Raw genomic sequence first — 15,684 nt, 5'->3', positions numbered from 1 at the left:
CCAGTCCTGAGCGGTCCATTCGGCATGTTGTTGGACTCATCTGTACCGCGCTGCATGATGTCGTGGTTGCAAAGATGGACCTCGCTTTGGACGTCGGGAGTGAAGTTGCGCATCATGCAGCCTACTGCGCACAGTTCGAGTAGTAACACGACGTCCTGTGGCTGCACGAAAAGCATTATTTAACATGGTGGCGTTGCTGTCAGGGTTCCTCCGAGCCATAATCCGTAGGTAGAGATCATCCACTGCAGTAGTAGCCATTGGATGGCTTGGGCGAGGCATGTCATTGACAGTTGCTGTCTTTCTGTATCTCCTCCATGTCTCAACAATATCGCTGTAGTTCATTCCGAGACGCCTGGACACTTCCCTTGTGAGAGCCCTTCCTGGCACAAAGTAATGCGGAAGCGGTCGGACAGCTGTTTTGACCATTTAGGCACTACAGACAAAACGAGCCGTGTACCTCCTTCCTGGTGGAATGACGAACTGATTGGCTGTAGGACCCCCTCCGTCTTATAGGTGCTGCTCATGCATGGCTGATTACATCTGTGGGCGGATTAAGTTGCATCTCTGGAAAGTCAAAGGGGCTGTGTCTGTGATACAATATCCACTTGTCTTCGTATATCTTCAGGAGTTCAGGGAACCGACGTGATGTATGTAGTCAGTAGAGTGCACTATGTCTCCTATCGTGAATGGAAAACACGGCTTATGTACTTTCCAGTATGTTAACATGCCACGAGCTTCATTTCAGGCTGAGAGAGTGCGTGCTTTGTCGCATTACGGCGAGGATAGATTGTCAGTGCAGGTAATTCCTCGCCGAATTTGCGTACATCACAGTGGCGTAATTCGAACTTCACATGGCTGTCGTGAGACACAAAACACTGAGGATCTGCGTCAATAAATAAGAGTATAGTACTGGCATCAGTTCCACGTAAGGTATTATATAAATTGCTACGTGCTGTTATACATGGTGATTCAGCTGTCCCTGTCGCCGCCGTTTTATGCAACCCGCAATGTTTTTTTCTCCTTCATGAACCACCAGCGATATTTTAATATCCTGTCTCCTTCCTCTTGCAAACTATACATTCTACAGAAAAATTAGGAGGATGTATTTGAAGGGAATTTAAAGTAGTTAAATTTTGTAGTGTGATACGTTTACATTGGAAGCCAAGCTGTTCGTCATTCAAGAGAAATGTGCAAAAATGCTTGATACGCACCTTTACTCCATACATGATATTCACCAGTCAAGATTTCTTGTACGTTGTTCGTTGCATCCCCTCCTACCATAATACAAAAATTTCCGACTACACGTGTTCTTTCTGATATTCCACCATTTTTGGACTCTATCGATTGGGCTACTACGCTACCAACATAGTCAGCAACTTCATTATATTATTATTAATTTAAACGTGCCCGCGAATGTAATGAATGACGAACTACTTTTTTAGACGTTATGCTAAAACTATTTACGTTGACAATTCGATTGAGACTTAATCCTTAAAAGCACAGTAGTTTCCTAGTCTGACGAATACAACGATGTTATTGTTTATTTTATGCCGTTAAAATTCATAAAACTGTTGCGTAAAATTTACACAAACGTCAATTTTACATTGTGTATGTTCTAGACTAATCCGGTGGAGTAATAAATCCATTTAATGAAGACCAAGGAAGGTCGAATGTGGGAAATAATTGGTGCAGTGTCAAATATTTGTACAGTTGTAGGATGGAGTACCATGAACAACATACGACAGATCCTGCCAAGAGTGGTCTGAGTGTGAGAGTGGGGTACTTTTCAAGATCACTTTTGTCCGTTTTGCTTTCATAGATTGAAAATTAGGCCTTTATCGAAAACGTATCCTAGTACAAAAGTTACGTACATTAAAGATCCTACAAAAAGGTCCCGCTCATCTTCTCTGTAGGACCGATAGTTTGTGCGTAGCGAGTGTGAGAAAATGAAAATTTCGTGCCTGGTTTTGTAGTCCAGCTAGGGCAATATAGATGACAAGAACTCCTTTTTTATTGTGCAGATGACACGGAATATGTAAATTTAATTCACCTGAGAAAGGCCAATAGCTGAAATCGTGGTCGCAAATGAATGCCTTCATTAACAGTTCATGTGGAAAATGTCGTCATTTGTAAAATTACCGCAAAACTTTCGACACAGGAGAATAGAAAATAATATGTGTATTTTACTTTTCCGAAGATAATCTCAGTGTAAGATAACGCGATTTCTCCAACAGTTTTATCTTCCTCAACATCTGTACATGTTTATCTCATCCATTCTGCTGTAGACCGTTTACACGTCGAGCGTTCACTTACATCCTCAGCGCTGTGTTCTTACTTACTTCGGAAGTTTGTTGTATTTTCTTCTTTCATCCATAGTATCGTGTATTAACTGGATCATTCATGACTTCTTCGCCCCTAGTTTCACCACACCTGCTGTATCTTGTACTGCCTTAATTATTTCTGTGTTTATTGTATTCCAGTTTTCTACTACTGAACTTTTCTTGAAGAGTATACTTACACAATTGTCACTAAATCTTCAATAAATCTTCTCTTAACACACATAATAATAATTGGTTATAAAATGAAGAAAATATTTTGGACGAATTTTTTTTTCTGGAGAGAAAGGAAATGAAATGTGCGTATGCCATTTTTGGCTGGGAATCCCCTTCTGGGGACTCGGCCGGCCGGCCAGCCCAACCCGGACGGGAATCGAACACGGAACTCTGTAATTGAGAGTCAGCAACGCTAACTATAATACCACAAGATGTTCATCAAATAAATGACGTGTTCGTAGCAGAAACCTCTCGTGCGTGTTTCAGCGTTCTTTAACGTTATTAAATATAATGTATCGTAAATAGAAACTGAAGTTGATAGTAAAACTGATATCTCTTCAGGAGATCCAAATACTATGTTATGTACCATCTGACTACCGCAGTTCCTCCCGTGCAGCGGGGACGCGACAGAAGCATGCAATATTCATAGTGTACCATTCGCGTCATGCATGCCAACAAGAACCTCGTTGACCGCTACGGTAATGAATATCGAAGAAGAACTGCGTTGACTGGTACCGTTGATGAATATCGAAAACACGCGTTTATTAATATTAATCGCAACATCATTCGCAACATCAGGTGGTGAACTTGTAGGTATTGAACCTCTAATGCGTGTTTCAGTGTACTTTAATGATACTAAATATACTCTGTCGTAAATAAATACTGAAGATGATAGTACAGTTATCTGACTTCTTTTCAGGAGTTCCAAGTACTGTGTTATATACCAAAGAATACTGTCAAAAAGGCGACCCCTACGGTCGCAGGTTCGAATCCTCCATCGGTCATGGATGTGTGTGATGTCCTTAGGGTAGCTAGGTATAAGTAGTTCTACGTTCTAGGGGACTGATGACCTCATATGTTAAGTCCCATGGTGCTCAGAGCCATTTGAACCATTTGAATACTGCCAAAATAAATGACGAAAGAATGCAAATGCGTAGGTTTGCAGGTGACATAGCTGTAATAGTTTCAGATGAAAAGAACTCAAAGAATGTTAGAAGTTAAGTACACAGTAGCAACAAATGATAAGAAAACTAAAAAAAATCTTGTGCTCTAAGGAAACATACGAAATAAACATCAAGATTACAGGAAATAAAACAAAACAAACAAGCTGTTACAAATATTAAGGATGAAGACGATTGCAGCAAAGAAGACATAAAATTATTCTAAGACAGAGACCTTCCAGAGATGTTTAGAACAAGTGTCGAAGTCTCTGTAGTGGTCCAGTCCCCTCCCTATACAAAGAGAGGGGCTATAGTAAAATTCAAACTGCTGCACCAGTCAGATATTCAGGTTCCTTGTACAACTGAGTTTATTGATGATGATTTTTATTCGGTTTCTTATCCATGAAAGGTAATTTTCTCAAGTCATCTCTAAGCACAGATAGCTTCGTAGGTACAGAACTATCAGATGTTGAAGACGGAGGAATTTCTGAGTTCATCAGTCATTTAATTGATAAAATCATCAAAACTGTGCGGAACTCCAGAAAATCCAGTAGACCAGTAGTTTCAAGAATCCACGCCAAGGCTCCGTCTGCGCGTAGGGACACCGGCCTCTCCGACGACCAGACGCCTACTGTGGTATCGATAGCTACGATGCCACAACGTAGGTGCGCTCTCGTAGGTTGGCATTACGAGAGCGGACGAGCAACGCCGACGACAGCGCCCTCTAGCCGGCGCTGTGCAGCTCTTCGAGCGCCGCTCCAGATTCAGCCCATTTGATCACGAGTAGACGACCAAGCAACATTGTTTCATTTTCATAGTGGGCGAGCCACTACAGATTTCGCATGTGTTAGGTTTGAAACATCCGGCTTCGCATCTACGTGCTCCTCAGTACAAAGTTATGTATTCGAGTTAATATTGTGTTGTGATATAGTAAAACCACTTTTACTTTAAAAGCAGTACCGAGAGTTCTACCTCACTTGCTCCTCCTATCTTCCTACATTCGGCCTACCCTTCAGTTTTCAGGACCCACGCACCGCCTACCAGGGGGGGATACAAAATCTACCAGGCGCCAACCCAGTAACGCTAGCCTGTGCGTGGCTAGGCCGAGCAGCTCCTTGGCTGAACGACCGTCGACATTTCCGCCCTCGCCCATGTTGGCAGCAGGGACCTTTTTCTGTCGGGGGAAGCACACAGTGCGCGAGAAAACGAAATTGCAAAACTTCTGAGAATCGCCCTCTCGTCCACAGTTCTTGGCCGTGGTTTGTAGTGTCGGTTCGTGGCAGCGCACTGTAGGTTTTACTTTGTGACCGGCCGTCGTGTGGACAGTACAGTCCATTTTGCGCTGCATGTGTTCGTTTCCACCGCAATGGAAGTAACCAGGTTACCATTAAACTCAGTTTGCATCAAGTCATTCTTGGCGGAATGCTTGAAACGAAGTATAGACTGCGAGACGTCAGCGCCCCGGCTTTATCACTGTTAATTCGGCAGTCTTTGCCATACTGACCCTATCCTGTGTTCGCAACGTGTTTCCACTGGCGGCTGTTTACCATAACTTGTGATTTGATTCCTCCAGTTTATCTTTGTCAAGCTGCATCAAAACGCCCTCTAGCAACTGGAATAGTTATCGTTATTTTTGTTCATGTTTTGTGTTTTTCCATGTAATTGTGGCTTCGCCCACAGCGGACCTGCGGATCACCTGTCAACTCTGAAATTGCTGACTGGTTAGTTACCATCATCTGTATAGAGACTGCCTCTCATTTCACTATGTTTCCGAGAAAATATCCGTTTTCCTTTTTGCTACCTATTACTGGTCTGTTGCCTCTCCTTGTTGACTTTATTGCTGGCCGCTGGTGGCCGAGCGGTTCTGGCGCTACAGTCTGGAACCGCGCGACCGCTACGGTCGCAGGTTCGAATCCTGCCTCGGGCATGGATGTGTGTGTTGTCCTTAGGTTAGTTAGCTTTAAGTAGTTCTAAGTTCTAGGGGACTTATGACCTCAGCAGTTGAGTCCCATAGTGCTCAGAGCCATTTGAACCATTTTTTTGTTGACTTTATTGACCAATTAATTTCAATCAGCAATCGATATCTCTGCAGTACGTGAAAAAGAATCCGACGTTTTCACGATCCGGAGAGCACCAGATCATCGTGTAGGGTTCTTTCGTTTCGTTCCGTCCGAAGTCAAAACAAATGAACAAGCTACACAAAGTAAGGTAGAAGCAACAGCAACATTCATGACAAAAGGAAAATAATGTGCTGAGAAAATATAAATGCCGAATTGAGGACGAATGTGGCTAAGAGCTGCATTTGGACAATATATAATGATGGAATGAATTCTCTGAAGTTTTTGATGTACGCCGCTGGAAGTGCTTAGTGAAAATAAAGTGGATATTAAAGTCACTAACCTTACAGTCCTGCAAAGAACTGGAGAAGAAAAGTCATTCAGAAATTAAGGGAAGAAAGAAGGAGTGCAGCGTTTACATAACACGACACAACCATTTCCTCGTGAATGTCTTAGAAGGAACATTACAAGAGAATATAGGCAGAAGACGGAGTCTGGCATTTTAAAAACGACCTATACCAAAGCCTTCTGGATGCAATGCCTACGCACAGCGGCCATATTGGCACGTGACATCACAAACTGTTGGCCATCTTATCTTCAGTCGGCAGTCCTGTTGGCGTGTATGTTGTGTTGAAAGTGTGTGACACGTGAAAGTGATATATATTTCATACAGTACTCGCCTACAGTTCTTCTAAGTATGGGATACAAGTGCTGCATTTCCTTTTGCCAGGGAAATTATAAATCCCAAAAAGGCATTAAAGTGCACATGTTTCGAATTCCCAAATGTGTGAAGTTGAGAAATCACTGGATTACAGTTATTCCCAGACAGGAATTTGTGTCTACGCATCATTCAAGGGTAAGTAAATGACAAAAACTTTGTAGCATGTTATTTGTTTCCATTGCACCACATTTGCCAATTGATTTTAAAATCAGTTATGTATCATGTACCAGTATCATTTGTTTCTTAGTTCTGGACCATTGCTGCGAGGTTAATACGAAGCTGGCTGTGAAATGTCTCTCATATTTGCAACTTTTGTCACACAGAGTTCTTATATTAATTAGTGTGACTCGAAAATGTTGAGTATTCCTTATCAGTCCTACCAGATTATTGAGTTTCCAGTACTTTCATTTGGAAGAGCTACAGAATGATTTTGTTCAGTTTTACATATACAGCTATTCGGAAATAATTTCAATTTGTGTAAACCAACTTATAAAATTGCTTTAATGAATTCTGTGTTCGACAGATTAAGCAGTATAGAAAGCAGAATTTCGAGGTAAGTGCATTATGATTAAATTAACAGCACTTTGTGACACGTATTTCAATCAAGGATATAGGAGAAAAAATCTTTTCATGTTTAAGGTTTTAAAGTTCTGAAGAAACAGGAAAATAAAATATTTTTTCGGGTTTTTTGATTTGATTATGTCAGGAAGTGCTCCATTTGGTCGAATGATTTGAGTTTCGTGTGAGGTCAGCAAATTTTGAAGTGGAGAGGAAAATTTACGAAAATAATCAGGGAAAAAAATTCTTAAATTCTGTAGGAGCTCCAGCTGCTTTATTTAAAACCGGAAATATCTGCTTGTTGTTGCATATTGCCGGTTTTTTACTGCAAGAAAGCGTAGCTCCTGAGGTAAAAGAAAGAATTTAAAATTACAGTTTGTATTCAAGACGCTTATTTAAGGCAAATCGTCAAAATAATTTTGCATCTTGAAATAACATAGGGCAGTTTTCTTCAGTTACTTTACGCAATGATATAAATTTTCATACTTTCATTACAAGGACATGTAGAAGAGGAAAGCATGAGAATCCCTATGTGGTCTGAGCTCTAAAACTCGTAAAGTTCGTATAGCTGCAGAGTGCATAACAGCAATGTTCCGATACAGACCCGGCCATCAGTATGTGACGTCACGAGTGTGCGCGCAGGCCTGTAGTCTAGGTGGTGTTGCCTATACACAATTCATTAACCTCCAACTATTAACAAATTAAGAAATAGGCTTCTTATAATGCTGAACTACTATAGAATCAGTTACTTAAGCCAAGCAGAGAGTTAACAATCAATCGGGAGACTAATGATGTAGAAGACCTTAATCAAATGGTTAACTCATGTCCTGGCAACAAGTGCTCCTGATCTTAAAAACTGGTAAACATTTTGATACCGGGCACTTTTCCGTCTTACTTCGGACGTCAAACAGTGGGCCGTAAGGCCACAGTATGACTACTCAAGAAGTGGTGTTTGGCTCCGAAGCTTATTATGTTCGGACGAATGCCTACGCACAATAAAACAAAACACTTCAGTCAACGGTCGCAGGCCACACTCCTTAGAGTGTTGTGTGGCTCCCACATGACGTGAGAAAGGCGTGTGTGGAAGCATTCATGAATGCATTGTCCTGCGCGTTTGTGTGTGTGTGTGTGTGTGTGTGTGTGTGTGTGGCGAGTGCAGGAGTGAGTTAACGGCCATCGGTGTAACACGCATGAGCGTGCACCGTGGCAGAACGCTACGCAGGCGGAGACCGCAGTTGTAGGGACAGAAATGGTATCGCGGGCTTGCAGTGTGGGGGCAGCGGGAAGGGAGCAGGCCTTCCCACGGGAAGCAAAGGGCGGGAAGAGGGAAGAGCGGCGCAGCGCCGGACGCAGTGAGAAGGCGCCGTCTCGGGCCAGCGCCCAAAGACAATGGCCGGCCGGCAATTGGTTAGCGCCAGCGAGCACCGATTAACATCCACGCCCCGGTCCGTTGCAGGCGTCTGCGACCAACACCCAGTTTGGCGCGACCCGATCACAAATTTCTCCTCAGACTGAAACAGCTTCTCATTCCTCAAGTTCTCCCGTCATAGAAGCGTCTATGGAACACGCTGAACGAAAATTTTGTGACTGTGTGTTCGCATTCGTTACCTATTTACCTACTTGTAAAGTGCCAGATAGCAAATCCACGTCTACATGATTACTCTGCAATTTATCATTTAGTGCCTGCCAGAGTGTTCATCGAGCCACCTTCAGGCCATTTCTGTACTGTTCCACTCCCAAACGCGAGTGGGAAAATCGAGCACTTAAATCTTTTCACATTCGAGAGGACGACGGTAATAAACCCGCTTCGGGTAATCCTGATTTAGGTTTTCCGTGATTTCTCTAAATCGCTTCAAGCAAAATTCCGGAATAGTTCCTTTGAAAGGGCACGGCCGACTTCCTCCCTCCATCCCCCATCCCCCTACTCTCCCGCACTCAAATCAGCCAACTAATCAACTTAAAAAAATGCCTTAGTTTTAATGACTGCCGTCCCAGTTCCCGTGTCACGTTCGTGGCACTTTCTCCCATATTTCCCTATGATACACAGAGAGCTACCCTTCTTTGTACTTTTTCGATGTCCTCTGTCAGTCCCATCTGATGCGAATCGCACACCGCACAGCAATACTCAAGAAGAGGGCGGACAAGCGTGGTGTAAGCAGGCTCAGAGTAGACCTGTTGCATTTTTCAAGTGTCCTGTCAACAAATCACAGTCTTTGGTTGGCTATTTCTACAAAATTATCTGTGGAATCCCTCCAATTCGTAATGGTATTCCCTAAGTATTTCGCTGTCCGCAACTTGTGGTCTCGCGGTAGCGTTCTTGCTTCCCGAGCACGGGGTCGTGAGTTCGATTCGCGGCGGGGTCAGGAACTTTCACCTGCCTCGAGATAACTGGATGTTGTTGCGTCGTCTTCATCATCCTCATTCATCTCAATTACTGTCGGAGTAAGGCAACGGCAAACAATCTCCATTAGGACCTTCCCTAGTACGGCGGTGCGGGTCTCCCGCATCGTTCATCTACCCTCTGTCAAGAAGCATGTGTCTTCAGTGCCAAGTATTTCCCTAAATTTACAGCATTTAGATTTGTGTGATTTATCTGTAACTGAAATTAAGCTGATTTCTTTTACTATTCATGTGGATGACTTCACACTTATTTAGTCAAAATCGCCACTTTTTGCACTATGCAGATAACTTTTCCAAATCATTTTGAAACGACGGCCGGAGTGGCCGTGTGGTTCTAGGCGCTGCAGTCTACGGTCGCAGGTTCGAATCGTGCCTCGGGCATGGATGTGTGTGATGTCCTTAGGTTAGTTAGGTTTAATTAGTTCTAAGTTCTAGGCGACTGATGACCTCAGAAGTTAAGTCGCATAGTGCTTAGAGCCATTTGAGCCATTTTTACTTCTGTTTTACTCGGTGACTTCCGCTGAGTTCCTACGAAATGTGACCTTTCTGCCACGAAATCACGAATCCAGTAACACAATTGATACGATATTCCGCATGCACACAAATTGATTGGAAGGCACTTGTGAAAAACGGTGTCGATAGCCTTAAAAATCTGAAAATATGGAATCAATTTAACATCCCCTGTCGATAGCACTCATTACTTCGTGACAATACAGAGCTGTTTGTGTTCCATAACAACGATATTTTCTAAATCCGTGCTGACTATTTGTCAATAAATCGTTTTCTTCGAGGTTATTCATAATGTTCGGAAAGAGAATACGTTTCCAAATTCCTGAAGCAAATCGACTTCAGCTATGTGGGTCTGTAATTCAGTGGATTACTCCTATTTACTTTCTTGCGTACTGGTGTGGCCTGTGCAAGTTTCCCGCCTTTAGGGGTGGATCTTTCGACGAGTCAATGATTGTATATGGTTATTTGTATCAGCATAGTCTCAAAGGATCCTGACTGGTATACAGTCTGGAGCGGATGCTTTGCCTTCATTAATTGATTTAGGGTGCTTAGTTACACCGAGGATATCTACTTCCAAGCTACTCATGTGGACAGTTTTTCGACATTAGAATTCTGGATTATTTACTTCGTCTGCTTTGGTGAAGGAATTTCGGAAATCCTTGTTTTCCAGTGCAGTTCATTAAGTAATCCCCCACTTTTTTGTCTCAGAACATATTTATTGTTAAGAGTCAGAATTTGGTGACAATATACATCATCATGTCTCGTACATGTCTTATTTTTCTAAGCAGTCTCTATCACGTTCAATGGTCGTACGCCAACGTTGTGGAAGAGCATGTATTCCCTGCTGTAAAAGCTCTTGTCCTGCAGGCCTAGCCACGTTTTCAGTGCTTGAATGACACTCTCGTCATCTTAAAAGTGTGTTCGCAGTGCAGAATCATTAAGCGGCCCAGAGAGACGAAGTCCGGGGTGCCAGTAAAAAACAAACCACATCTCAGAATGACTTCAAATTTGATAGGAATATTATCAGATCTGGGGGAAACAAAAAATAACGAAAATTTACCACTATAAGACGGTGTGAGCGACAGAATATGGATAAAAAAGCACGTATGTTCCTCACGGTGATCCTCGGCATGACTGTCTCAATGCAGGATCGTGCGCCGCTGTTAAAGCTCTTTCACGATTCCGTGACTGTGTGTCAGTAGCTCTGCAGAAGTTACGGACAATCAAGGGTATGGAAAAAGTCATTGGCCAAGTTTCTGCCAAAGGCTGGACAATATGATTACGAAATTCGAAATGAGAGGTTCTTTCGAATTGAAGTGTGACAGAGGAGGAAAACAGTTAATGCGGTGACAGTAGAGGATGCGCCCACAACATTGCAAGAGCACTCGAGTGGTTGTGTGCAAATACGCAGTGCACGGAAAATTGGCCAAACTTTGTGCACGCCTGTGAGCTCAATGCATTAAAATTCTACGCAATGCATTGCTATTCATACAAAATTACCCATGTTCAGGAGTTAGTTGATGCTGACTCTACAGTAAGAAAACCATCTGCTCTAGAATTTTTTGCCCCCTTGGAGGGTACAGTGATCGGCAGTGGAACATTCTGTGGACAGATGAAGCCCATTTCCATCTCCAATGGCATATCAATGTGCAGAATTGTAAGATATGGGCAACGAAAACTCCGCTCATAGATCTGGAGAAATCACTTCATTCTGCTAAGGAAATGGTGAGGGTTGACAGCATCATTCATTGTAGGGCCACAATTTTTTTCGAGCATATGGGACTGGTGCTGTTACCTATACCGTCACGTAATCACGATGAGAGTCTTTCACGGACCAAATCCATTCCAACCCTCCAACGTTGTGGTGGGCATGATGGGGCTCCTCTATACATCGCACAGTCAGTGAAGAGTCTGCTGCAGAGGTATTTTGCAAATGATAGAATTATCACCCGTAATTTGCCTACAACCTGCCACTTTATGTTAAGCCGTGTGCGTTGTGGCTATGTTGTTCAGTGCTCCGATTATAGACATAGCTGAAACGATGGCACACATTGTGCAATGCATTCTGAACGTGATCCTTGAAACAATCCAACCTGTTGTGTTCCTCGACTTCACGTGCGGGAGAAACCGGTGTGCCAGCGGCATTGCTGCTGTGGTAACACCGGTTCATGTCAGATCACCGAAGTTAAGCGCACTCGGCCTGAGCTAGCACTTGGGTGGTTGACCTCCTGTCTGCCGAGCTCTGTTGGCAAGTGGGGTGCACTCAGCCCTTGTGAGGCAAACTGAGGAGCTACTACATTGAGAAGTTTCGATGTTAGTGGGGTTATGGTTTTTGTTCAAAAGATGTTCTGTGAAAGATGAATGTGTGCTGTCACTCTTTTCAGCTCTGTGCATCTCGTTCGCAAGTTTCTGCTTGTTTGTCCTATGAATTGGTTCTGAGAAGAGTTGCATGTGAGTTGATATATTCTGAGGTTTTTTCAAGATGTTTCGAGTTCTATGTGATTTTTTGTTATTGTATGTTAGTGTGTTCTATGTCTCTTTTTCCTGATGTGGTGTGATCTGCTGTGTTGTCTGTGTGTACTGCCACTGTGTTTTCAGATCGTAAACGATCTACACATTCTGAAAAATAGCAACAGTCTATACCGACAACTAACAACAGAAGAAAATTACTATACACAAAAGGCTGTAGTGGAAGGGAAAAATGTAATAAACGAAAACACAACACTTGGCAACAACACACTGTTTACCGCTCTGAAAGAACTGAACGAGGACACAAATCAGAAGGCACACACACGCAAAAGAACCATTTCCCCATCACATACAGAGGCATAAATAAGGAACAGAAGTCGTCGTAATTTCTGCTAATGTTTCCATAGCCTTCTCGCAACGTGAGATACACCTCTCGCCTCACACGCGAACTGCGAGAACGCGTAACGTTCTTGATCATAAACAAAGTGCGAAAGTCTCGTTTTCCTGTGTACATGCCGTCCAACGAACGTGAGTACACGAATAACCAAGTAACAGCTCAGTACACACCAAATAACTGGGTTCCACAACACTACCGCAACCCCAAGTGTATATAGCTGACATACAAAGTTCACCTTTTAGTATTAGTTAACTAACAGCCGCTCACACGGTTCCAGACAACATGATGTACGCTGAGAAAAAAAACGGCAACAGAAAAAAGCACAGAAAATATGCCGCAAACAGCGAGAATAATTCTTAAAAACATGCCATAACAAGCAATAAATTAAGTAGTATGAAAGTATCCAGAGAAATAAATAACAGTAATCCAGTAAATAAATAAAAAGGTGGTTTTTTTTTACATCAAGGCATATTCAGTTGCTGATATTGTTGTTTTTCTATGCAAACACGGACCAAATTAAAGAGTTCCAATATAAAGCTATTATTTCTACGCCATGCCAGGCATTTCAAGTAAAGCTCTTCAACAAACTCTTTTTTTTAAATGAACCTCAAGTACAAAAAAATCTGCTCAACCTACAACATTATTCCAAGTTATATTAAAAGTAATGTAAACAACATGTCACCTGCAGTACAGCGTGCTAAACGAACAGCTGAGCCGAGCGGGATTAGAAGAGCGGTCTGAGGCGCTGCAGTCATGTACTGTGCGGCTGGCACCGTTGGAGGTTCGAGTCCTCCCTCGGGCATGGGTGCCTGTGATTGTCCTTAGGATAATTTAGGTTAAGTAATGTGTAAGCTTAGGGACTGATGACCTTAGCAGTTAAGTCCCATAAGATTTCACATACATTTGAACATTTTGAACGAACAGCTGATATAGCTTGGCTCAAATATGAAATTTGCTCCCTTACTCAAAAAACAAGAACTGAATGTCAGCTTATACAAATTACACCTAGAACTAGCGAACCAAATCTCCAGCTCCTCAGTACTGTATGCCACAGTAAAAAGAATAAATCCCCACTCACCGTCAATAATGCAAAAGAAATAGCAGAAACAGGAATAGAAATTAAATAAACTCATGAGCAAAAATTGCTCTAAAACCGAGACACACATAACACACATTCCATGAACGCTTGATTAATTTTACTGACATAACGCTCACAAGTGAAGAACAGCAGCTACTTGAGAATGGCCCCAAATACAATTTGAACACCCACATAACACATAAGACCATAGAAAATCTCATTACTGAGACTGAAACCATTATATGACAACATGAAAAAACTAACACACCAGACTTCAGGCCAGGACTAACAAGAGCTAGTGACTGAGGAAATAAATCATCAGAAAAAACAAACCATCCTTAAACACAAATAAAAAACAGCTGATGAAAAAACCATAAACAGTGCACACAGAAAATTGAAACAACACAATGCTCTCATCACCATGGCTGACAAAGATAGTGCTGTAGTCTTAATAATAGAGGAAGAGTACATTGAAAAACGGAAAAATTTCTGGCAGAGGATGAAATAAGCAAGCTAACTAGTGACCCAACACAAAGATACACAAGACACGTAAAGACTCTCTTAATAAGCATCTCACACACCTTGACACGGAACCAGACAAAAAGAATGAAACAGAAGGACCTTAAAGCTCCACTATTAGCAAGCCTGCAAAAGGTCCACAAATCTCTCATCCCAGTAGGCCAGTAGTGGACTTCAGAAAAACCCCATCTTACTAACTAGGGAGACACATGCACACATTCCTACAGAAAACATACACATACACAAACAACAGAAGCCTCTAAAACACAGGAGACACAATAGAGAGAATTAAGAATGTCAGCACCCCCCCCCCCCCCCCCCCCAGGGCAAAACTGGTATCTTTTGACATTATATCAATGTACGCAAACACACCCACAGAAGAAACTATAAACATTATAGAACAGCAGCTAAAATGCAAGAAATTCCCAGACGTACAAATAAATGAAATGTCGTCTATTCTTAAGCTAATCACAGCACAAAACTACTTCACTTTCAACATAAACTTTTATTTGCAACAAGAGAGGCTACCCTTGGGGTCTCCCATCAGTGGAACCTTAGCTAACATTATTCCATAACATTGTAAAACAAGGAGGATACAAAATAATCTACCGGTACCGATATGTGGATGACATAATCTGTCTTGTAGATGAAACACATAACAGGATTGAACAGCTACACAGTAACATCAACACAGTATACCCACAAATCCACTTCGCAGTGTAAATAGAAGAAAACAAAAAACTAAATTTCTTGGAATTCGCAATCGCAATAAAAAACAACCAACATGAATTCTCCATCTACAGAAAACCCACTTTCACCAGCACCATTATCCACAGCTCATCCAACCACCTGACAGTGCATAAATATGCCAGTTTCACACACATGCACCACAGGATAAACATAATACCTCTTAAACCAGAAAACTATACACAGGAAGTAAAAATAATCAAATAAATTGCTGTTGAAAATGACTATAAAACAGACATCATAAAAAAAACTCAACAGCAAGGTAAAAATGAAACATAAAAATAGTGGGCAGCCACTCAAGAGCACAATCAAAGGATCTGAAAAACCAGAGGCAGTACACATAGGCAACACAGCAGCCCACACCACATCAGGAAAAAGGGACAGATGGCACACACTAACATACAATAACAAAATATCACATAGAATTGGAAACATCTTGATAAAGCAAGGGATCCCAATAACATTCAGGACAAACAACACAGTTCAGTGGAGGCTAAGACCAGTCAGAAGAACCTCAGACGAATTCAGCAACGTGGGAATATATCAAGCCACATGCAGCTCTTGTCCGGCCCAATACATAGGACTAACAAGCAGAAACTTCCGAACACACAGATCACATGAGAGCTCTAAAGAGTGACAGCACACATTTAACTTTCGCAGAACATCTTTTCAACAAAAGCCGTAACCCCACTAATATCGAAAAAGATCTACACATTCTGAAAAACAGCAACAGTC

The sequence above is a fragment of the Schistocerca nitens genome, chromosome 9, assembly GCF_023898315.1.
Source record: "Schistocerca nitens isolate TAMUIC-IGC-003100 chromosome 9, iqSchNite1.1, whole genome shotgun sequence".
NCBI classification, from domain to species: domain Eukaryota; kingdom Metazoa; phylum Arthropoda; class Insecta; order Orthoptera; family Acrididae; genus Schistocerca; species Schistocerca nitens.
This window is presented reverse-complemented; position numbering follows the sequence as displayed.